Here is a 23421-nt window from a genome sequence, read left to right on the forward strand (position 1 = left end):
TATACTTTTGATCATCTTGGGAGGTCAAAGCACAAGGAACCACAAATTGTGTGCTTTTATCAGTGGATCAGATTTCCTGACATCTCTCCCTCCACTGTCAAATATCATGCTGTTTGGCACCCTCGCTGATACTTAAGAAAAACGAAAGGCATCCTCATGGGGTAATCGATACTGGATGGGGTTTGAGAGTAGTTGATTTTTCTGAGCAAGAAAGATACAATTTAAAAAACCACTGATTTTAGATTTTCAGCATCAAAATAGATGCCAAAGGCATAAGAAAAAAAAATTGAGAGAGATTTTTTAAAAAAAGCAGCAAAGAGGAAAATGCTGGGTTTGCCTGTCTGCAGAAAGGAATGTCTTTACTCAGGTGAAAGCACAATCAGATTGAGTTTTTCCATGAAATATTTGGATGTCATAAAAGTTTTATGAAGAAAAAATTGGGAAATGCTGAACTAAGCAAAGATAATAGATCACTTTATTGTGAGAATTCTGAGTTTTTATGTAAGTGGACTTTGTATCATCGATAATGGTAATAGCGTATGAAGTAGTTCCCCCCAAAATAAAAATAATTTAAAAATCTGAAGTTTAAAAAAAAAAAGAAAAGATGCCCAAGGGTAAATGGCAGATATATGTGAGAAAGACTAACAGTGATCCAGCAGAATCTAAAATATCTTGTCAAGTGTCTATTGGGTGCCAGGCGCTGTGCCGGAGGGGGTGGGGGGGCCCAGCTGTAGTTGTTGACGCACAGCAATCCGTTTTCATGTCTGCTTTCCCTGGGATTTCTCTGGCACCAGTTCTTAAGCTCCCTGTTCCACCAACTAAAAGCAAGACTGTCCCGGCATCCTCTGGCACAGAAGCTCTAATAAAGTCCCAGAGGCATCCATTGTTCTCTTTATCAGGTTTTCTTTGTGGGGGTGTGTTTGCTTTTTGTAATTTGTGCCTCTTCTCACCCCTAAAAAGGGTCATAAGTGCATACCATCCCCCCCCCACCCCCAGGCCCAAATCGGGAAAGCGTGAAATCTTCAAACTCCTGCTTACCTAAGGGAATATTCACTTAATGACTTAGGGCAGTGGTTTCCAAACAAGTGTGCAAATCTGAATGAGTGGAGGAGTGTTTTCAGAAGCCACAGGCACTGGCCCTGGAGATGTTATTGAATAGGGCTAGCTGGCACCAGGCATGGAGCTACAGCATAAAAGATATTCCTAGATGCATCTGAGCTATTGTGGGGAGTGGGCAAGATATCCAAAGATCAAAGCTGTTCTTAAACTGCGCCATGTTTCCTGTGTAGGAAGCAGGAAGCAGCTGTTCATGGAAGGCCCCATTAAGTGCCCATGCCATCCCAGCCGTCCCCACCACCTTCAGAGGTCACTGTGTCCTCTCCCAGGAGGACAACTCTGTTTTCCTTCCTAGCGCCTTCCCTGATTTATGCTACATCATTTACAAGCTCCCTCCTGATGCTCAGTCCCAATGCTAAAAGGCAGAATGGCAGAGACAGGTCAAATCTGCCATCTCAAGCTCATGACATGGGGTAAAATATTAGGACTTCAGCTGCCTCCACCTAGCCAATTGTTTTTTTAAATGCCTGTTTTAAAATTGTTTTTGCAACGTCTTTTAGAAGCGACCAAATAGAATAAATCACACGGATGAGAAACATTTTAACTTCTTAAAAATAAAAGCTTTCCACTGTAAGTAATATAAAATATGGAAAGTTAATGAGCACCAAGCATGGCGTGGAGAGCTGTGCAGAAGGCGCTGTACTCAGAAATAGGGTAAGCTATAGCAACAGGTTTTCTTTTGTTACTAAATCACATTCATCCAACACAAATATCAGTGTGTGCACTTTCTAGAAAGAAATATTGCTGAAATGTTATCACTTTTAATGAGGATACACAAATCACGACGTAATTACCTAAATAAAAAATGAGAGGCGGTTTTGGAAGAATGTAGACATTCCAAAGATATGGACTTGCAGCATTGTCTTACAATTTCTGCCAAATTAGGATGGGCATTGCTGTTTCAGATATCCCCTTGCTGCTCAGTCCTTGTTCAACAAAGAGTAAGAGAAGAATGAAAACTGTATGCTTAACCCCAATGAATATTTACATAATATTAGAAGGCATTTCATGGGCAATAAATCAATTTCCGGTTTCCACACCCAGTACCCCCCCACCCCGTGCACACACATAGGCGGGCAGGAGAGAAGAAGGTGATGCAGGGTGATTCCGGTCAGAGACAACCTGCAATGAAAATGCAAACTCTTCTCCAGTGGGCTGGGGAGAGGAGGTTTGGAGAAAATGCAGAGGAAATTTGTCTAACACGCTCAGCTCTAAGGTCTAAGGGAAGGCTTGGCATAGGCCTTGGAAAGGAAGAGAAACTAATGTGGCACCCGCTGCCAAGGGCACCTCCCCCAGCAGGGAATATGGGAGATGGTTTTTATTTTGAAAGTTGTGTTGAGAACATGCTGTACAAGATGCCCAGCAGAGATAAAGCTGGGTTGTGCTTCCCTGTGGGAAGAGGGGAAGCACTAAGTGTCACCTAGATGTTTAGAAAGGGACATCAAGAGTGTAATCATCGCTTATTCAATAAGTGATTGTTCACTCTTAAAAAGGTTCTTTTAGAGTGTCCGAGTTCCTTTCCATTACCTGTAGAACGTTCCAGCTCCAATCCCAGGATTTCTCCAGCTTCTCAGGAGCACGTATCCTTGTGCTCACGCTCCTGCTTCTACGGGTGTTTTGGTTGGTTTTGCTGCCCCTGTGGATTTTCTCGTTATCTTTCTCACACTGCTTTCACCTGTACTGCGTGGATGCGGAAATGACGTCTTTCGTTTCCACAAACAAAAACACAACCAAAAGGGTCTTTGTGTGTGTAGTGCATTCCAGTGCAGCTCTGAAGAGAACAGGGAATCCAGGATGAAGATATTCGGTTACCACATGCAACTGTGATCTGAAGATTAGACATCCCCGTCCTTTAAAAGCCACCCGCCTGTTGGGGATTTCCCGATGCTTGCACAACTGGTGTCGTTCAGCCTCTGGCCCTCTTGGTGACTCCTTTCTCCTTTTCTTCTCCCATCTATCCATGTAAACTTCTCTCTCCCTAAATATCCCAGAATTCCACTTTGTTGTCCCTCTGTTATGTGGAGTAATTCAGCCCTTTCCAAGGCCTGTGCCAAGCCTCCCCTTAGACCTCACATTGCACATCCAGAACCCTTCAAGATGCTCATCAGAATCCAAGGACCCTCTGTGATGACTTATCCTTTAAGAGTATATAATAACTATCTGCAAATCTCATTAAAAAATTCAAATGCTGGCTTTATTACCAGGTTTGGGGTTGGCCTAGCAATCGGTCCTTTCAGCAGTCACCCCACACCCCGCTCTTCGGATAGGGGGACTCTTCAGCTCATTCTTCAAGAAACACTGCTCGTCTAACAGGATTCATCCTCCATAGGAGGCTGTTGGAGTTTAGACAATTTAATTTCCAAGTTAAATTTAGACAATTTAATCACTCTCTTTTATATCCAGTACAGCTTATCCCAACAGAGACTGGAAAGACCCCGTATCACTGACTTATCCATCTCCCTGGCATCGTGTTGCCAGACCATCTTATGGCACCTCTTGTTTGAAGCTCTGTCAGTTAAAACTTAGGCAGACTCATTGTTAGAGCATAAGACTCCTATTTCTCCTGTCTTAAGAGACTTTCTCTTGCCAGAAACATGTTTGTATTCACTTGAGCAGGCTCAGTGACCCATGTACTGAGTCACATGGAGGACAAAGCTGGCTTTGGGACACGTTAGGGAAATTTGCTTCTGATCTCTCAGTGGCATAGAACGGAAAACAGTCTTAAAAGATCAGTGAGTAAGACCATTTTGAATTGGCAGAGTGCCACGTGAGCTTCTATTTTTAATACCCAGTGAAGTTTGTGAAAAGTTCACATTAAAATGGGCAGCATTACTCAATGAGGGTGACTTTGTTTTCAACTTGGTTTACGGTAAAGGTGTGTTGCTTTTAAAAGATGATTTATTTACAGAATCAGAAAGTGATCAGAGGTTCATTATAAATTTAGATCATCCATACTATGAATGAATAAATTCCCTTATATAAAATGTATTTTAAAGAATTTGTTTTACATGAATATAGTGCACACTCTTGGAAAACATCAACTCTAGTGTGCAGAGAAATGTTATGTCTATACTAATCCTCCAAGTGTACTGTCATTTGCCATACTTCTGTCATCTTTCTACCTAAATCTTTGGCCCTTTGTCTACAAGAGCCAAGTTCTCTATTTTTGCCTCTCACTGAACCGTCTGTGCAGTCGTCCCTGACCACAGTGAGTCCTGGCCAGTGCCAAGCCCCTGAGCGCTGGGACACACCCTCCCCTCTTTCACTAGCAGCCTGAGTCTAAACAAGCGATTTAGCCCCCAGACACCCTACCCCTTCCCTGTGTAAAGTGGGAGAAAAATAACAGCTAAGCCTAGCCGTTTGCCCTATTTCAAGGGCCCCTCTGGAGTCTAGAACTGTACCCCTAAGTAATTGCCTAGCCTGCAGGTGGATTTTCTTCTAGTGGACACTGAGATGCTGTGTAACCCCTGCCTGCTTTTTGATAGTGCCTCTGCCATACTTAAGCCCTTTTCCTTCAGCGTGGAGCCCTTGAGCCCACACTCTGGAGTGTGGCACTGAAGACCCAGAACCCCTCCCAGGCTGACCCCAAGCATGCTCTGAAGGCATCATCTCTCCCCAGCCCTTGTTTACGCTGCTGCAGCCACCCAGCCAATGACTGCTTCTAGGCCCTGCCCCGGTCCCCACGTGTGCCTTTGCCTGCGTGCTCTCCACTGCCTACCCAGCCCGTCGGCTTAAGTGCCATGTTCTAGCTCAAATTGGAGCTCCAGTGTCACCCATTTCTCAAACCATCCCTTCCACCCCCAGCCCAGATAATTTAGTTGTAGCCAGCCCTTGGTTCCAGAGGTCTTTACACATCATGCTAGTCTAGTTTTTAATTAGGTACGTGTATATTTGTATCACCACCACTTCGCAGGCTCTGAGCCCTTTGAAGGCAGAAACTGTGTATCCCATGAATGAATGAATGAATGAATGAATGAATGCTTTCCTGTCTGTATTAACCTAGCCTGCTCTCTCTTAGCCGTCAATAGCATGCAGAGTTCAATTATTTTCTAAGCAACAGTTTTCCTTAGTATGAGTTTTCTGATAAAATCACTTTCCCTCTTCTCTTCAAATCCTTTATCATTGGATTCCTGATATTCTACTCTTGACTTAAGATATCCCGATTCCACAATATTTTTGTCATATAGGCTACCTTAAATCCTTTGCAGATATAAGTAAGTGATAAGAATAATCCAGTGCTTCTGACCACCATCTGAGCCAAGTAAAATCTTTTTCCACGGAAGGCATCATCATGTTCTCCACTTCCCTTTCCCCACTTAGTGTGTCCTGGCTAAAGACGATATCGGTTTTTCATATGTCAGTCAGGTTACCAAATGTTTTTTTGAGTCAGCATCCTTTACTAACTTGTTTTGCTTCTGCATACATGATTGACTACAATTATTTGATTGGCTACAATTTTTGGCTGCCACAGAGTTACAAAGTCAAAGCTCTCTAATGCTCTTCATTTTTGCTGGAGTCATGTTTGCTGCAAGCAAGGAATTGCATTCGATATAATAGTTTAGGAGAGTAAAGTAGAAAGAATGGAGAAGGTCTCAACTAGGAGAGATAACCATAAACTTATCAGAGAATAAAAATGAATTGCCTAAAAGTTATTACCATGGTGACATGTGTAGACAACTTTCACATTAAATAGTCAGAGGTAAAGACTTATTCCTAAGCATAAGCTTATTGAAACGATTATTCTTTCACGTATGGGATGGATTGTTTACCTGATGAAGCAACATAACAAATATCTCAGGCATAACCAGCTTCACAACTGACAGCATACTCCTTAGGGCAAGGACTTTATATGTTTGGCACAATTATACTTATTCTACATTGTTACTGTATAAATATTTAATAACAGTTCCTCCCACGTCTACTCCTAGCCGGTCTAGCCTTCCTGATTTGTCAGATCCATAATCAAATATGGATTTGTGCATTCATCATTGGGTGTGGTGTGAGTTGTGGCTGGTTTTTCTGGGATGGCACCATTTTCTCGAGGCTCGGGTGTGGAGTGTGTGTCTGGAATATAGAGAATTAACTGTGGCCATCTGACAGTACCATCTTTCTTTTGGAAAGTCTCTTCTTTCGTAGAGATGGGTGGCTGACAGAGTGAGCTATATTTTCTCCTCAAAGCAAGGCCTTCGCTGTGTTCGATGCAGTGCTCACCCCTGGGTGTTCTCTCCCGTGGCCTTGGGCAGCCTCTTGGGGGTCACTTTCCTCTTCTGTAAAAAGACTCTCCTGGGCCAATCATAGATGTTGTTTCCTGCCCCGAAGTTCTGGTGCGCCACCCATTTCCAAACGTAATAGTTGTGCTTAGGTATCCAGAAGAAATAAATTAGCTCATTTTGAGGTTTGTCTTTCTGGGGAATGCAAAGAGGTGTTACTACTTGTCTTATTTTCCAGGCTGCTATGGTAAATAGCACACAATGGGTTGGTTTAAAACAATAGGAATTTGTTGGCTCACAGCACTGAGGCTAAGAGAAGTCCACAACCAAAATGCTGGCAAGACCATGGCTTCTCTCCCCAAATCAGCCTTCCGGGGCTGGCTCACTGAAGTGCTTGGGGTTTCTGGGGTGCAGCTCATCTCCCATCCCATGACTTTGTCTTCTCCTTTCTTGCCTCAGTCACTCCAGGCTCTCTGCATAGGACCTCCAGAAATCTGGGAGGGGACCCACCCTTGTTTGGTCCACCACACTCTAACCAAAAGCAACCCCTGCAAGGGCCCTATTTACAGCGGGCTCACACCCACAAGCACCTGCATTAATAGTGAGGACACCCGTTTGTTGTCAGGGTACATAGTTCAACCTATCATACTTATTTATGTAATCTGTTGTCTGATCTTGTTTTCTCTTTAAGAGTAATTTACCCAGTATTTACTTTCTAGATGAGATTCTTTGTGGCAAACAGTTTGGAATTTAAAAGCACTTATGTACAGAATGACCTAGCTCTTTAATTGTGTGAAGTTTTTTTAAAAAGAAGAAAACATCAGAATGAACAGAGTCTCTTGGAACTGAGAGACCAAAAATAACAAATTGTATGAACTCTGTCCCTTGGTATCTTTATCAGTAAAAACAAGATAAGTAAAACAGAATCTTGTTTTATGTTTACCGGAGAACAAGAAATGAGATAAAGACATCAAAGTTCCCTGCAGCTATAGGAGTCTAAATCAGAATTTCTCACATGTAGAAATGCTGTTCCAGTCTGGTGCATCAATTATGTCCAATAGTCGGAATGCTTTCATCTCCCTGTGCTCAGCCTTTTCTCTCCCAACCACTCCCCTGACTTTTGAAGGAAGTTCCTGATGTTTGGCCCCCTTTAAACTGCTATCTTTGCTCAAGCAAAACGAGTATTTTTATTATTGTCCCAGCAACACGAATAAACCCACTTAAGGGTTTTAGCTGGTATTTGTTTTTCATCCACAACTTCTCCAAAGGCTCAGGCTTAACTACCAAAAACCCGTTCTTAAGGCCCACGAGAGTGTCCTACAAATCCTTTCAGTTTTACTCCCTTTGCTTCCTCTCTTGTCTGAGAACTCTAGTCTGCAGAAGCGCTAGGTTTGGGCACGCCGAGGTGTCCAAGGTGAGCCGCAAAATGCTTTGGCCGTGGTCAGCCTCAGAATCATTTCTACCTGTAGCCCCTTTCATTGCTGTGAAGTTAAACAGTCTTCCAGGAGAGTGAACCTGGTTAGGTATTTCTGCAGGAATACTGAGGGATCTGATTGCACTAAATCATCAGAGTCAGTTAATCTTCAAGACCTAGTAGCAAGTGCTTTGCTTCTCATTACGCTTATTTGTGCTTATGTCACTCGAGTTTAAATTACTAATCTTATGTCTAGATGCATGGATACACTCAGAAGCATATAAACCATGGACGCTGTTGAAGCATATTACATCTTATTTCTCTCTTCTAGCGTCTTAAAAAGAATGTATACTTCTTCCCAGGAGTCCTCCAGTGCCAACTTTGACCTTTACGTCATTGCCTGAGATCACGCTGCCTCTTCCGACTTTCATTGCTGTGTCAGTGATGCTTGTCATTTTTGTTATTATGAGCATCATCCGCATCGACTTTTCCCCCACACCTATGATTCGCCGAAGAATCACAGCCCAGCTCATTCATTCATTCATTCATTCAGCACATACTTACTGAATACCTACTATGTGCTGAGCACAGGGCTAGAACTTGCTCATTATTCAGGGAGCACGAGAGATGCACAAAAAGAATGACACTAACACTTCCGGTTTTGGAAAAAATCCCTCTAAAGAGTATTTGCCTTTGTACAAGGAACAATGAACTTCAGGCAGAGTAGCCGCTACAGGTCTGTGGGGACTGGGTAGGAGACAGAAAGGCTGGGACAGAGACAGCCCTTTCAGAGCTGTAGGGAAGTAGAGTGCCAAGGCTCGGGGCCTGTTGAAGGCGGAGGCCAGGGGCGTGAAGCTGTTGCAGGTAATGGCGTCAGAACATACACAAAAAGGTTCCAGTAACTCTCTGATTTTAGGCAAGTTTCTGAGCCTTTCTGAACTCCAGTTTCTTCCTCTATAAAGTAGAAATTTGTGTGTGTGAGAGAGATTTAATGTGATAACACATATAAATGCCTAGTTTATAGTAGGCAACTAATAAATGTTAATTTCTCTTTTTCCCTCCTTAAAACCAAGGTTTCTAGATCACACAGCTAAATGGCTCGCGATGCTCACAAATGAAATAGAGAATAGGAAAGGTGTGGGCTGAACTCCGAAATCTCTGGGAATTTTTAAATTCCTGCTTTTTGGTGACGATACACATGCAACAGGCTCTATCTGTATAAGCGACTTTTTTGCATTTATGTTTATCTTTCTCAAAAAAGTGTCCAAATTTGTTATCTGATTCCCAGAAAATTCCCCCGCAATTGGGCGGGAAGCAAGGTCACTTTTAGAACACTGTTGGTTCCAGGTTAATCAGTGAATTTAGAACAAAGTGATAAAAGTAATTCCAGTCTCCTGGTTTCTGAGCTAATGCTCACATCTCCCTCTAATCAAAAGTTACCAACACTGAGGAGTTTAAGGATGCTCTGTGAATCTCTCCAATGGCTCTCACTGGCGATTGGCAGCTATGTAAAAGTGTACGTGCATTCTTGATGACAGCTTAAATGTTATGTTCAGAGATTATCAAACGAAAATAGAAAATAGAAAAATTTCAACTAATCCTTTTTTTTTTTTCAAATAAGGCACCGACCTTTTTTTATAAAACTATGTTTCTATAGGCCGACATTCAAATTGCTACCAATAGTAGAGAATGTAGATTTTCATATAAATAGTATTTTATGTGAACTATATATCCAGGATTATGAATCACATGTGGCAGCTTTTTGAGGATGAAATGGAAACAATTTTAAAGTCTGTTCTTGGGACGCTGTCTTTAGAATAATGAGGATGGTGCGTGTTCCTCTTGATACATAGCAGTGCACTCATGAACTGTGCACCACATTTTGAAAGATGAGAATTAGATGTCGGGAAACTCTATTCTAATGAGAAAATAACCTTGGCTTGTAAATCATGAAAGCCCAGAGCACAGAGCGGTGGTCTGCCTGGGGGCAGTCTGTGCCAGCCAATTACCTGCTGTTCTAGTTTGCTAGAACAGAATGGCTTTTTTCTTTTATTGCATGGCCAAGCACTGGGAATTGAACCTGGGTCCCTGGCATGGCAGGCAAAAACTCTGCGACTGAGCCACCGTCGCACTGCCCTAAAACAGAATGGCTTTTAAAAGGGAGAATTTATTAAGTTGTAAGTTTACAGTTCTAAGTCCGTGAAAATGTCCCAATGAAAGAAAATCTGTAAAAATTAGGGCAACAACAAGAGGTTACCTTCACTTAAGAAAGGCCGATGAAGTGTAGGGTTTCTCTCTCAACTAGAAAGGCACATGGCAAACATGGCGGCATCTGCTAGCTTTCTCTCCAGGCTTCTTATTTCATGAAGTTCCCCAGGGTGTTTCCCCTCTTCATCTCCAAAAATCTCAGGCTGTGTGGACTCTCGTGGTTCTCATGGCTCTGAAGCTCTCTTCAAAATATTTCTTCTTTTAAAGGATTCCAGCAAATTAATCAAGCTCCACCTGGAGTGGGTAAGTCACATCTCCCTCTAATCAAAAGTTAATACAATTAGGTGAGTCACAACTCCATGGAGATAACCTAATCAAGTTTCCAACCAACAGTACTGATTAGGGATTAAATGAAACAGCCACCTCCCCAAAATTGGTCAGGATGAAAACATGGCTTTTCTAGGGCACATAATCCTTTCAAGATGACACACCTGCCATTGGACATTTTATGTGCTTCTCTCACACAATAATGGGATGAGAATATATGTGCAAATAGGGATTTTTGTGTAACTTTCCCTTAGCTTCTCAGAGAGGAAAGCCACACTAATTCTGTAACAGGAAAAGGCCAAGGACCCAGGCACCCAGCTTCACCTCTGTGGTTTGTGGAGCCCCGTCTGTTGGAGAAAGGCCCAGTTCCGACGGGACTCTGGGTCCCACAGTTAACCCTGGGCTCTCTGCCCGGGGGGGAAATGTCCCGGACCCAACGACCCAGGCAGAGTGCAGTCCGAGGAGGAGTCCGTAGAGTCCACACCACATTATAGTGCAGATGAAAATCTCGTTGCAACTGGCATTAGAGGCAGCCACAAAAGAGGAGGGTGGAGTAGAAATTGTCAAAATGGGGCAAAGTCCATCATGAAAGACTGCATGGGTAAGAGGGCGCAGCCTGCACCATTTCAGTGGTCCTGGGGTTTCAGGCTGACAATCTCTGGCTTTAAAAAACAAAACAAAAATAGCACCAGGGTGCACAGGTGGTTCAGTGGTAGAATGCTCGCCTTCCATGTGGGAGACTGGGTTTGATTCCCAGACCATACACCCAAATAAAAAACCAGCACCAGGTGACGTCACTGGTGTCTGCCTCCCCGCATAGCCAGCTGTGGAATAGCCAGCGTAGATGGAGCCTTCTTGGACTGTTTCAAAGGAAACAGGCAGCTCATCCCAACCTTGGTGGTTTTGTCTCATACTGGGCGCCTCGCACAGAGCATGGGAGATGCTGGCCAAGAGCCTTCAGTGAGGGGGTCGGGAGGTGGAGGCAGGTGCTGTAGAGTGAGAAAGAGTTGCAGTCGAGACTGTGTTCATCTCTTAACTGACTGGCCTTGGGAAAGTTAGTTAACTTCTCAGGGACTCTGTTTCCTCATGGAAAATGACATGATTTACCTTTCCTGGTGGGTCAGATGTGCATGATCAATAAGCGTGGTCACATGGGGGGAATTCAGAGCTGACCTGTGGTGGGGCTGTGTCTAGGGGAGACGTGAAGGACATGGGAGATAGGGGAGAAGTGGATAGGGTTCTTACCCAAAAGTAAGAGAGCTGCAGAAAAAACAGGAATAATGCTTGGGTGGAACCCACCAGAAATACAAGAGAAAGTAAAAGATCCAGTCTTTTCCATATTCCCTCAGATCTCTTGCAAAACTGGCTATTTCCCACTTGTTGCTATCTCAATTCTTCCTTTGAGTAGTTCTCTATCTTTTCATATGGGTTTCTTTTTTCACCCCTAGATTAGTCAAAACTATAACTCACATACGTGGGTAACAGATTTTATAATATAGGGGTTGTACCAGTTTGAATTTGTGGATCCCAGAAAAGCCAAGTTCTTTAATCCTCTTTCAGTATTGCTGGGTGGGAGCTTTTTGATGGTTTCCATGGAGAATGTGACCTACCCAATTGTGGGTGGTAACTTTTGATTAGATGGTTTCCATGGAGGTGTGTCTCCACCTATTCAAGGTTGGGTTACTTACTGGAGCCCTTTAAGAGGGAACTGTTTTGGAAAGAGCCACCAGAGCCCACATGGCCAGAGTCCTTTCAAGGTGAAGAAGGAAAACACCCCGGCGGATCTTTGTGAAACAAGAGGCCTGGAGAGGAAGCTAGCAGACATTGCCATGTTCACCATGTGCCCTTCCAGTTGAGAAAGAAACCCTGAACTTCATCAGCCTTTCTTGAGTGAAGGTAACCTCTTGTTGGTACCTTGATTTGGACACTTTCACAGCCTTAGAACATGTGAATTTGCAACTTAATAAATTCCTCTTTTTACAAGCCATTCCATTTCTAGTATATCGCATTTGGGCAGCTAGCAAACTGGAACAGAGGTTTTGAAGTATTGTCTTTCAGTAGATCCTGCCATTTTTAAAAACATATGAAATTTATTTTGAAACCCTCATTTGGCCTCCAAAGTACTTCCTAGAAATATTTTTAGAAGATTAATTTTACATAAAATAGAATTACCGTTTGGTGGAAATTCTAGAATCCTAACTTGTTCCTTGATTTAAGGATGTACTCCATGTACGCTTTTTTGTGTGTTTCATTTGGTAGAGTTCCACAGAATACTATCGTGTATTGCTAATGCTGGGTGAGGACTCAAAAAACGAAGACTAGAACTAAACAGCAGCAAACCTCTCAGCTGTCCCTGTGTGGACCTGCTAAGGCTCCTTCTTACTCTCTAGTCATTTCGTACTCGAGATGAGCTGGCAACCCAGAACCTCCTGTAGGACATTTCTTTCTGGTTTTCTGAGCACTCTTCCATCACTTCAACAGCACCAATTCCATAGTTGGAGCATTGATTAGAAAAATAGCCGATGGCTTCCGTATAGACCTCAAAGCTTTCATCATAAAGAAGGTTATCAACTTCTCCAAGAATGGATGTGCCTTTTCCTTGAACTCATAACACTCATTTCCCTTGATTTAATTGCAGATTGTATACCTTTAGTTCTCCCCCGCCCCCGGAAATTAAAAAGAAATAACTATGAAGCATTTCAAAAAGAAAAGGATGAAAAATACCATAGCAGACACCTATGCATCTACCATCACAATAAAGCAGATATTAATAGTTGAAAGAATTAAACCTCACACTTACCACTAAAGCTCTGTATCCATCTATTTCTCATTCCTCTCTCCCGAGCGATCAACACTGGTTCTTCTAACATTTGTGTGTTTCCTTCCCGTGAAATGTTTTAGTATTTTTACCACATAGGTATATATCCACAGAAATGTATCTTCTCATCAGCAAAGGGCCCCATCTCTTGTCTCCACTTGGGCCTTAGAACTCAAACTCCTGGGTTCCCCAGGCCTGTCCCTGCTCCCCAAACCCTGCTACCAGGCCCCATGGTGGGACCCCACATGCTCATGGTTTTCAGTGCCTGGTGCATTTTTGGAACCCTCTTTCTTACTAATTTAGTTATTCATGTTAAAAATTGTGTACTATATTTTAGCCATCATATCTAGGTGATCACGATGGAAGGCTTTCATTCTCCACCACAATGCAGAAACCAGAAGGTATGGTATATTCCTTTCACATCTGGTTTCATGTCTTATAGAACTGTGCACAGCTCTGTGCTTCATGTCCATGCGTCTAGAGTGGCGAGTTCCCAGGCCTCAGTTTCCCAGCTGCCTCTGACTGTAAGACTGTGATCGTCATGGACTCCAACGTGAAAATACAAGTATTTAGAACCTGACAAATGTTTTGAAGATAATAGTAATGAAATATTAACCTAATAGCACAAAAAGTATTTCATAGCAATTTTCTGATAAAAACTTTTATTTCTTCTTTTGAAAAGATAGCTTCCTGAAAGTGACAATAGCTCTTTTCTAAGAAAAGCCCTATAGACTGTGAGGGGAAGCTATTTGTTCACTAAGGGAACATGCTTGTTTTAGCAAATTACCTCCAAAGTTTGGATTCTTTTTCCTTAATATTGGATATTTTGAATTTCTTTCTTAACAAAGCTTGTTTTGCCCATATCTGCAACTGGTCAAGCCTACTTCTGGGTTTTCTATTGTAAATTTCTCATTTCGTAGGTTGAGGGAGTTGGATGCTGACTGATGGACTGGAAGGGTGAGGCTAGGAATCCCAGGGCAATCAGTTTCGAGAGAAACATTCTGTTCCAACAGTCACTGCTCCTTTGGGGAAGTCTGGTGTGGGCGCTGCTGCCTGGGCCCAGGTTCCCGGATGCTCCGCCGCAGTCCGCGGGCTATTGCCTAGAGGCCAGTGAGCTGGAGGTGTGCAGTGGCCTTTGGCCAAAACGAGGAATAAGATGGAGTCGTTTAAAGCACTCCTGATTAAACCCTATGTCTATGAACCGGGCGGGGGAAGCCACGCTTCCCTTGGGCCCACCACCCCCTGGGCCCACCACCCCCACGCCCACCCCCCCCCGGGCCCACCCCCCCTCCACGGCCCATCACCCCCTGGGCTCACCACCCCTGGGGCCCACCACCCCCTGTGCCCACCACCCCCGGGGTCCACCCGCGTGCTCAACTCCACCCGAGCCAATGTGAGCCTCCCCACGGGAAGCTGCGAAAGCTACGGTTTACAGTTTACACGACTTACACTTGACAGCTGCAATGCCACCGGCAGGGCCTGCTGCCTCTCCCTCTTCCTGGTGCCAACATTTGCAACTCAGTTTCAAACCATGCCTGAAACTATTTTTTTTTAATACTACTGGATAGTTATATTTCCCCCACATTTTCTACCACTTGGGGGAATGAACATGGGCTTAGAAAAAAGGATTATGATGGAAAGTAAAGGGCCTGTTAAAAACAGCTGTTAGTAGGATTGTTTTGGCTGATGATCCGGAAGATTTATGAGAACCCTGCCATAGAGCTGGGCTTGGCCCGAGGCCTGAGGAGAGCGAGCCCTCAGGGTCCCCAGTCAGGGAGGGCTGTAGCTAGGGCTTCCTTTTGGAGCTCAGTCAGGAATTGAAGTGTCCAAGTAGGCGCCAGGAAACCTGGATTCTAACCCTGCTTCTGCTGCAGATGCCATCAGATGGCACAGGACAAGGCACAGCCCACTCCCCTCACTGGGAAATCTGTGTAGTTAGATTTTGATGACCCAGTGAGTTCCCGTCCATCTTTCCCACATATTGCCAACTTTAAATTATTTCTTTAAGTGCAGGGACAAATGCTGTGGAGTCTGGCACCTGTTCACTGCCCTGCTTCTCACCAGCAGACTCTGTCCGCCTTGTTCACTCCTCTGGGACTGACGGACGTGATCTTCTTCCCTGGGCGCTGTTTCCTTTCCTCTAGAGTCATTTCTTCATCTTTATATTATTTCAACACTGTCACTAACTTTTTTAAAAACTTTTTATTGTAGTAACATATATACATCTCAAATGTTCACATTTTAACCATTTTCAAGTGTATCGTTCAGTAGCGTTAATCACACTCAGAGTATTATGCTACCATCACTTCCATCTAGTACCAAAACTTTTCATCACCTCAAACACAAACTCTGTACCAATGAAGCAATAATTCCCTCTTCCCACCCTCCAGCCCCATCCTCTAGCCCCTGGTAACCTGTGGTCTACTGTCTCTATGAAATTTGCTTCTTCTAGGTATTACATATAAGGGAGACCATGCAATACTTGTCTTTTTTGTGTCTGGCATAGTTAACTCTGCATGATGCCTTCAAGTCCATCCATGTGGTAGCGTGCATCAGGGCTTCACTGCTCATGCAGCTGAATGACATGCTGTTGTGCAGACAGACGACATTGTGTTCACCCATTCATCTGTTGATAGACACTTGGGTTGCCTCCATCTCTTGGTTATTGTGAATAATGCTACCATAAACATCGGAGTACAAATATCTGTCTGAATCCTTGCTTTTCATTCTTTTGGGTATAAACCAAGAAGTGGGATTACCAGGTCATATGGAATTCTATTTTCAGCTTTCTAAGGAACCACCAAACAGATTTTCACCACAACTGCACCATTTTGTAATACCACCAGCGATGTATCAAGATTTCTATTTCTCTGCATGTTTGTCCACACTTACTATTTTCTGTTTTTGTAATAGCATTCATCCTCATGAGTGTGGCATGGTATTGCACGATTCTGTTTGGATGATGTTGAGCAGCTTTTCATGTGCTTATTGGCCATTTGAACATCTCCTTTGGGAAAATGTCTACTCCAATTCTTTTTTTTTTTTATTGGATTATTTGCCTTTTTTATTGTTGAGTTACAGGAATTCTTCGTATATTCTGAGTATTAAAACCTTATCAGATACATGGTTATCAATTATTTTCTCCTGTTCAGTAGGCTGTCTTCTTGCTTCCTTGATAGTGTTCTTTGACATACAAAAGATTTTAATTTTGAGGAAGTACATTTTATCTATTTTCTTCTCTTGTTGCTTTTGGTGTCATATCTAAGAAATCACTACCAAATACAAGTTTACAAAGGTTGGATTAACTTTTTAACACTTCTAATCTGGTGGGACTACACTACCAGAGATATCTATTGTTGATTTTTCAACCTTCCCACCTTGCCACAGACCTGATTCTAGGTCCATTGATTCATTTATGTATTTATTCAACAATTAAGCATCTCTAGTATTGTAAATCTATCCAGGGCTGGAGCTGGGGTTGCAAAATGGTAAGAATAGCTCAGTGGCAGAGTTCTCGCCTGCCATGCCGGAGACCCGGGTTCGATTCCCGGTGCCTACCCATGCAAAAAAAAAAAAAAGGGAAGGATACAATCCCTAGTGATAATCACAGCATTGTGAAAGCTTCTCTAGTAGAGGCAAATAAGGTGGCTACACACAGGAGGGATCGCTTCACCCTATTATGTTCTTGAAACAGAAGATTCTAAATATGACCCCTTGAATTAGCCAATAGACCACATTCCCATGGCACCTCTTTGCTTGTTTATGTATTATTAAAATTCATCCTGCCTTGTTTTCCAGTTAGTCACTGAAACATAGTCACTTACTTGTCTACCTTCCACCTAGTTTATCCAGAAAATGTTTATTTTCTGTATAAATGTACTTAATGTTTATTTCTATTTTCCCAAATGGATATCATAAGGAAAATGGCAGGAAGTCAGTTTCATTTGAAAACTACTATGCATAGAAAAGTTGTCCTCAAAGACATTGCACTTATTAATAAAGACATAGCAAAAATTACAGTTAAAAATGCGACACCCAACCAATTCTAGTTAGAATTGTTTTACTCATATACATATATATATTTATGTTCTTAATAGCATACTCTGGAGCTATTTGAATGTCTAGTTTGTTGGGATAATTCTGAAGATGTGAGATTTGTTTAGAGTGCAGCTAGAAGTTAAGGATATGAGTTTGTGATAAAAGAAGCAGAAAAAGAAATCTGGATGGAGATATGGTGAATGGTGGCTCTCTGAAAAGAAGAAAAATTCCTTACCAAAGTAGTTTAACTTCAAAAATAGGGCTGGGGGGCACTTAAAATTGAGCACACAATCATCTATTGGCAAAAGGGGCAAATTAAACAGCACAGAATTAGAGACAAATAGCTTGGCCACAGTTTTCAAAAAATATCACAAATGTCCATAATCAAGGACTGTCACTATAGAAAATATAAGGATAAAAATCTTGGAATAATAAAAACAGTAAAAGTGAGAACATTTAAGATGGTGTTACAGTGCCTGTAAAGGAAATTATAAAGAAATGTGAAGTATACAGACTGAAGGCGGTAAAAGAACAGTGCCTTAGAAGGAACAGTGTCGTTGAAGCCATACGTTAGAAGGAGGCTTGGTGGCAATCTTGGCTGCCCTTCCTTCCAGCCCAAGAACAGTAACACCCCAATCTAGCTGTGGGGTTGGTACATGGTCCCCGACCTCTCCTGGAAACTTTGAGAGACAAGGAGCTTCCTTCTTTGCAAAGCAGTTCATTCTATTAGTGAACACCCCTAACCCTTAGCACCTTTTCTTCCCACTGTACCCAAATGGTGCAGTTCACTTACCTATACTATCTGCCTGGTTCTGTGGTCTGAAGCCACATAAAGTTAGTCCATTTTTTTTAACATTTTTTATTGTGAAATATATATACAAAAAAGCAATATATTTCCAAGTACATTTTAACAAGTAGCTGTAGAACAGATTTCAGAGTTTGGGATGGATTACAGTTCCACAATTTCAGGTTTTTCCTTCTAGCTTCTACAAGACACTGGAAACTAAAAGAAATATCAATATACTGATTCAGCAGTCATACTCATTTGTTAAATCCTGTCTTCCCTGTTATAATTCCTCCTTCTCCTTTTATCCTTCCCCCAGTCTTTAGAGACTTTTTAACTTTTTCATGTAGAAAAGGGGTGTTGGCAATATAGGATATGGGGGTGGAACGAGTTGATGTTCTGGAGAGGCTGGACCTTCTAGGTTTCAAGACTTATCTGGCCTAGGAACCATCTGGAGGTTATAAGTTTCTGGAAACTAAACTAAGTGTGTGAAACTTCTGTAGAATCTCAGATAGAGAGTTCTTTAGGGTTAGCAGGAATGATGTTGGTTGGGGTTTAGCTGAAGCTTGCATAAGAATTGCCTCCAGAATAGTCTCTTGACTCTATTTGAACTCTCTCAGTCACTGATATCTTATTTTATTGCATTTCTTTCCCCCCTTTTGGCCAGGAAGCCATTGTTAATCCCTTGGTGCCAGGGCCAGGCTCCTCCCTGGGATTAGGCCCATTTTCAATTCAGTGTGACTGGTCGTGTCCCTTGGAGGTCTTCTCAGCCTAAATATCCCTGATTACTCCATCGTTCTTCCGAGGAGCTCGTTCCTTTACTTTTCGATGTTCTGGCCTTCTTACAGCCAAAGTCCCGTTTAAAATATGGTGCCAACAGCTGCAGATGTGGTCAGCGCGCTGCCAAGACTCATCCCACCCAAGATAGCATTTCCTGTCACATTATTATTTATAAACAGCGTTTAGTACTTTTAGTCCCAACCTTCTGGCCTTGGATATTCTATTTATTTACTTATTTATTTACCTCACAGACACGGTGCATTGGGCTGTTTCCGGCGTAGTGTTGGGTCCTGGAGACAAAAGATGAGGAAGACTCCAGCCAGAGGATTTCATGATGCTCTGGGGGGGGGTGTCAGATGCATAAAAAATAATTACCGTGTGATGTGTGACACGCATGGGGACCTCAGCACCCTAAGAATTTAGGGAAGGGAATTAACTGCCTGCAGAAATTGCTAAAGGCTGATTATTCATGCATCCATTCAGTAAGTATTTACCAAGAACTTTCTATATTTAAGGCACATGAAAGACACACTCATTTATATAGTTATGAATCTCCTTAAGTATGGATTCTAGTCTATATTTTTCTAGATGATTTATGAAAGTTTAATGAAAGGTTTGATTAACTACCTGCTACATTTCTTTGATCTTTTAATCCGTAATTCTACCAAAATATGACAAGAGGTTAATGTGGTGAATAACTTTTGGTTCCCAACAATTAGCAACTTCTTTTTGAGGTGCTTAAAGATTACTTCTTTTATCATTTGTTTTGGAATCTGGACATAGACCAAAGGCATCAAAATTATTATGTCGTTTCTAGAATATGCTTTTCTCATTCACTGAAATGTGCCATTTTTTGTTTTTGCAATTTCTCCAATACAAACAGTGTCGGTCCCGTGATCACATCTGTAGCTTTTTCAGGATACTCATCATGATTCATTTGGGTGTGAAGACTTGAACTCATCTTGAGTGGCTCATGCTCCCTTACTGTCTCGTACTTATACCAGGCTTCTACTTCCTCTGGCACATGGGTGCTCTAACTTAAAAGTAAGGTTCACTAATGGAGTAGGTGGGTACACAATACTTGAAAGGTGTTCAGCCCTCTGACCGCAGTCCAGCAGCGCCCCTTCCTGGTTCACCAGACACTGAAGGATGTGAGCTGTGTGTCAGGTGCTGGGCTTCGATCGTACCTTAAATTAAACGTTTTTAGTTTAACAAACAAATTAATCTTTGTGCCTTTAACTTTGGTTCTCTCTGGGCTTCTAGCCTTCCTGACATAGAACACACAGATTTGGACCCCTTTTGTGTTACTTACTAGTTATATGCCTGGCTCTTAGTTTTTGTATATCTGCTCCTGAAATCCTTGCTTCCAAGAGACTTCACTTTGCAACCATATCACTGTCTTTATACATCTCTGCTTTCATTTGTCTTTAAGATAACTTGGGACATGGGTTGAGAACTTTGTATTTTTAAGGCTTCTTGATGCTGTATTCCCTTTAGAACCTCTGGCAATAAAATCTTGCTCATCTTGGGCTCTCCTGGCAGGGGAGGTACCACGATCATGAGGGTGGTTTTCCCAGGGTAAGGCTCGTCCATCGCACTCCAAGTGTGCTGACCCCTGCAGTTTCCCCAAATGCAGGAAACTCGGCTGCATAATTTGTGTGTGTGTGGTGGGGAGGCAGGGGGAGGACTACGTTTGCACTTTCCCCTAAAAGAGAGAAAAGAAAAAAGAATCGTGCTCAACTTTTCTTTGAAATAGTAATGAAGGATAAGAAAAGAATATAGAGCAAGTTTAGACAAATTGTTGGGGATAAGCAGTACAAGGTTGTAGGAAAGAAGAGCGGATGGTCAAGGTAGCATCTGGTCAAAGCTCGTCTGCACACCTGGATGGCTCCCTATCTTAAACACACTCATTTTCCCCCCTTAGTATTTAATTTATTTATGTATATATATTTTTGAATGTGAATATATTCACATGGTATAAACAAAACAGTGTAAAAGCCCTACAGTGGGACACCCCCTCCCATTCCAGTACCCCATCTGTCCAGTTCCCACCTCCCCATCTCTCCAGGTTGCCACAGCCGTTGGCTTCTTTATGCGCAGGCAAGTACATATAAACACGGATTTTTATTCCTCTCTTTTACACCAAAGACATTAAAAAAATGGCTTTGCATCTTGCTTTCTTTTACTTAATATACCTTGGAGATTTATCCATTTCAGTACATAGAGAACACCTTTGCTATTTCTCATAGATATTACTAGATGTACTATTATTTACTTACCTACTACCTTGTTGATAGGCATTTAGGTGGTTTTCACCAATTTACTATGAGAAAGAGCACTGCAAGAATAACCTGGGCTATTGGTCATTCCCAGTGGGAACCAGTAAATCTGAAAAGCCAACTTCCAGAAGTAGAGTTACATGTGCTTGTAATCTGGATAGAAATTGCTATAACGACCTCCATTTCCATCTACCAGTTTACTCTCCTACCGGTAACATGTGCGTGTACTTTCCCATAACCTCACCAACTGAACATAATGCCCAACTCAAATTCATTTCTTATTAGAGCTTATTATAAACACATCTTAGAACTAAAATATGTATTTTAAATTTCCCAGGTGCCTATAGTTAAGACACTTCTTCCTCTCTCTTATAGGGGACACACCTTTTCTTACCTCCTCTTCCCTCATCTCCAAGCTGAAGGTGCCTTCCTCATGTTTTCAGCCTCGACTTCATCCCCCCACATCCACAGGACTTTGCTTAGTTACCCCTTTGCTTCTCTGACCCCCTGGCTCATCTCTCTCCCTGCTCCATTCCTGACCTCCTTTATCCAACCTGCACCAGGCCAGGTTCCCTGATATGAAAACTTAAGTGCCTTCTTAAAACCCTTCATGCTTCCCTGCCACCTCCAGGATTAATCCTAAACTCTTGACGGTTGGGAAAGGACTGCCCAGAAACTGGTTCCTCCATCTCTCCAGGCTCCTCTTAGAGACCTCCTGCTCACTAAATGTTGTTCCTGCAGCCCCTATTGATTTAACTTCCCTTCATTCTCAACGTCAGCTCTCCCCTCAGCATCTGGAAAAGCTCTCATCGACTGAACACTTGCCACATGTCCCACGTGGCATGTGGCCGTCCCAGCCGTCCCCTGCCTGGCATATCTTTCCTGCCCTCATGCCTGCACCCAGCTAGTTCCAGTCCTTCTTCTGAGCTGACCTTCTATGCCACCCCGCCGGGAAGTGTTTACTAGTCGTGGCTCCCAGCCCACCCCATGCTGCCCCAAGATCTGAGCTGTTCCCTCCATCCCCTTAAGACCCCGTGGCTACTCCTTCACTCACCACATAATTATTTCATCCCTAGGCTAGAAATACAGTGCAAGCCACATCTGCAACTTTAAAGTTTGAATAAAATTTCTCATAGCCACAATAAAAAGGAGAAACAGATGAATTAATTTTAATAAGATATTCTATTTAATGTGTCCAGTATGCTGTCATTTTAACATGTAATCCATATAAAAATGATTAATGCAATAGCTGACCTCATCTTTCCTGCTCAGTGTTGAAGTGCTCGGTCCCACACGGGTTGGAGCCCCATATTGGAGGGCACAGGACTCGGCTGGCTTGCTGAGGACATGCGCCGCGTCGTGTGTCCCTAGTGCAAAGTGCAGGGCCTGCTGTGTCAATAAACACGGCCGTGGAAGAGAGGCAGGGAGCACCCCAATTGTCCTCACGCACCCACAAGGGTCAGCTCTGGTACGGTGCTTTTCTCCCTTGTATTTCCTCCTACACAGCCTCTCCCTACTCTGCATGGCGCATGTGTATTTCCAGAGGGTTAGGGTTGTCACCGCAGAAAAAGAGAGTGGTGCAGAAAAGAATTAATGTTTAGCTTTCTGACACCCAAAGGCAGGCTTTTTTTAAGGAAGAAAAGGGGTTTTCTGGATTAAGCTCTAATTGACATATCCCAATTTAGGCTGGTAGATAACATAAAATCTGCTTCTGCTATTCAACATATACAAAAAAGTCCTTGATGCCTAACCTGACTCTTGTGAAAATAAAAACCATTTTGTATGCAATATACCTAACTATCTGTAGATTATATCTGGTATTTAAATACAGAGGAGACAAATGAGACTATGACTCTGCAAGGCAGTCAAACGAAGCTGAGACTAGTTCATGTGGTGTTTAGATAAAAGCTGCGCTGCAGAGTAAAGGAAAAAATTGTTATTTTTTAAAAATCAAATTTGCATATAATAGAACACACCTATTATATTCCAGATGTTTTCCCCTCCGTGAGAGAGGTTGTTTAACAGGTGGATTATTTCTCCACCTTTGACCTCTTTCAAAATGTTCTGATACTGAAAAAATGCTGCCCACAATAAACGCAGGGGAACGCCAGGGAGGCAGGGCAGGATTCAGCAGTTTTTGAGTAAAGACAAAGGGCTGATTTGTTGTTCTTTTAGTTACTAGAAGAGATTGTTCGGGCCAGGTGGGACACACAGGAAAGGACAGCCACACGAACAACAGGTGACCATGAAGAGGTTACCTACGGGTCCAGTCTGGGCTGCGTTCCCACAGCAGACGTGGAAGTTGCTGGCCCTGCCTGGCGCCCACTAATCCCGCCCCCTCCGAGAGGAGCATTTGCTCCATGACTGAATGAGATGCCTCTGAAAGCCTCCAAGTCTGATTTCTTCTGCATCCTTAACTGACACAGTGCTAAGTTTTGACTAATCAT

General features: G+C 42.7%; 1 protein-coding gene and 1 non-coding gene across 6 annotated transcripts in view; both read left to right on the plus strand.

Annotated features, from left to right (window-relative positions):
* The window catches only part of FRY (FRY microtubule binding protein), a 396935-nt gene that overhangs the window by 92021 nt on the left and 281493 nt on the right, over nucleotides 1-23421 (plus strand). The gene's annotated exons all lie outside the window — the stretch shown is intronic.
* Nucleotides 20223-20387, plus strand: LOC143681975 (U1 spliceosomal RNA). The gene has a single exon (XR_013175008.1). It is a non-coding gene; the product is annotated as a U1 spliceosomal RNA (small nuclear RNA).

Source organism: Tamandua tetradactyla, chromosome 4 (genome assembly GCF_023851605.1).
Source record: "Tamandua tetradactyla isolate mTamTet1 chromosome 4, mTamTet1.pri, whole genome shotgun sequence".
In the NCBI taxonomy this organism is placed as follows: domain Eukaryota; kingdom Metazoa; phylum Chordata; class Mammalia; order Pilosa; family Myrmecophagidae; genus Tamandua; species Tamandua tetradactyla.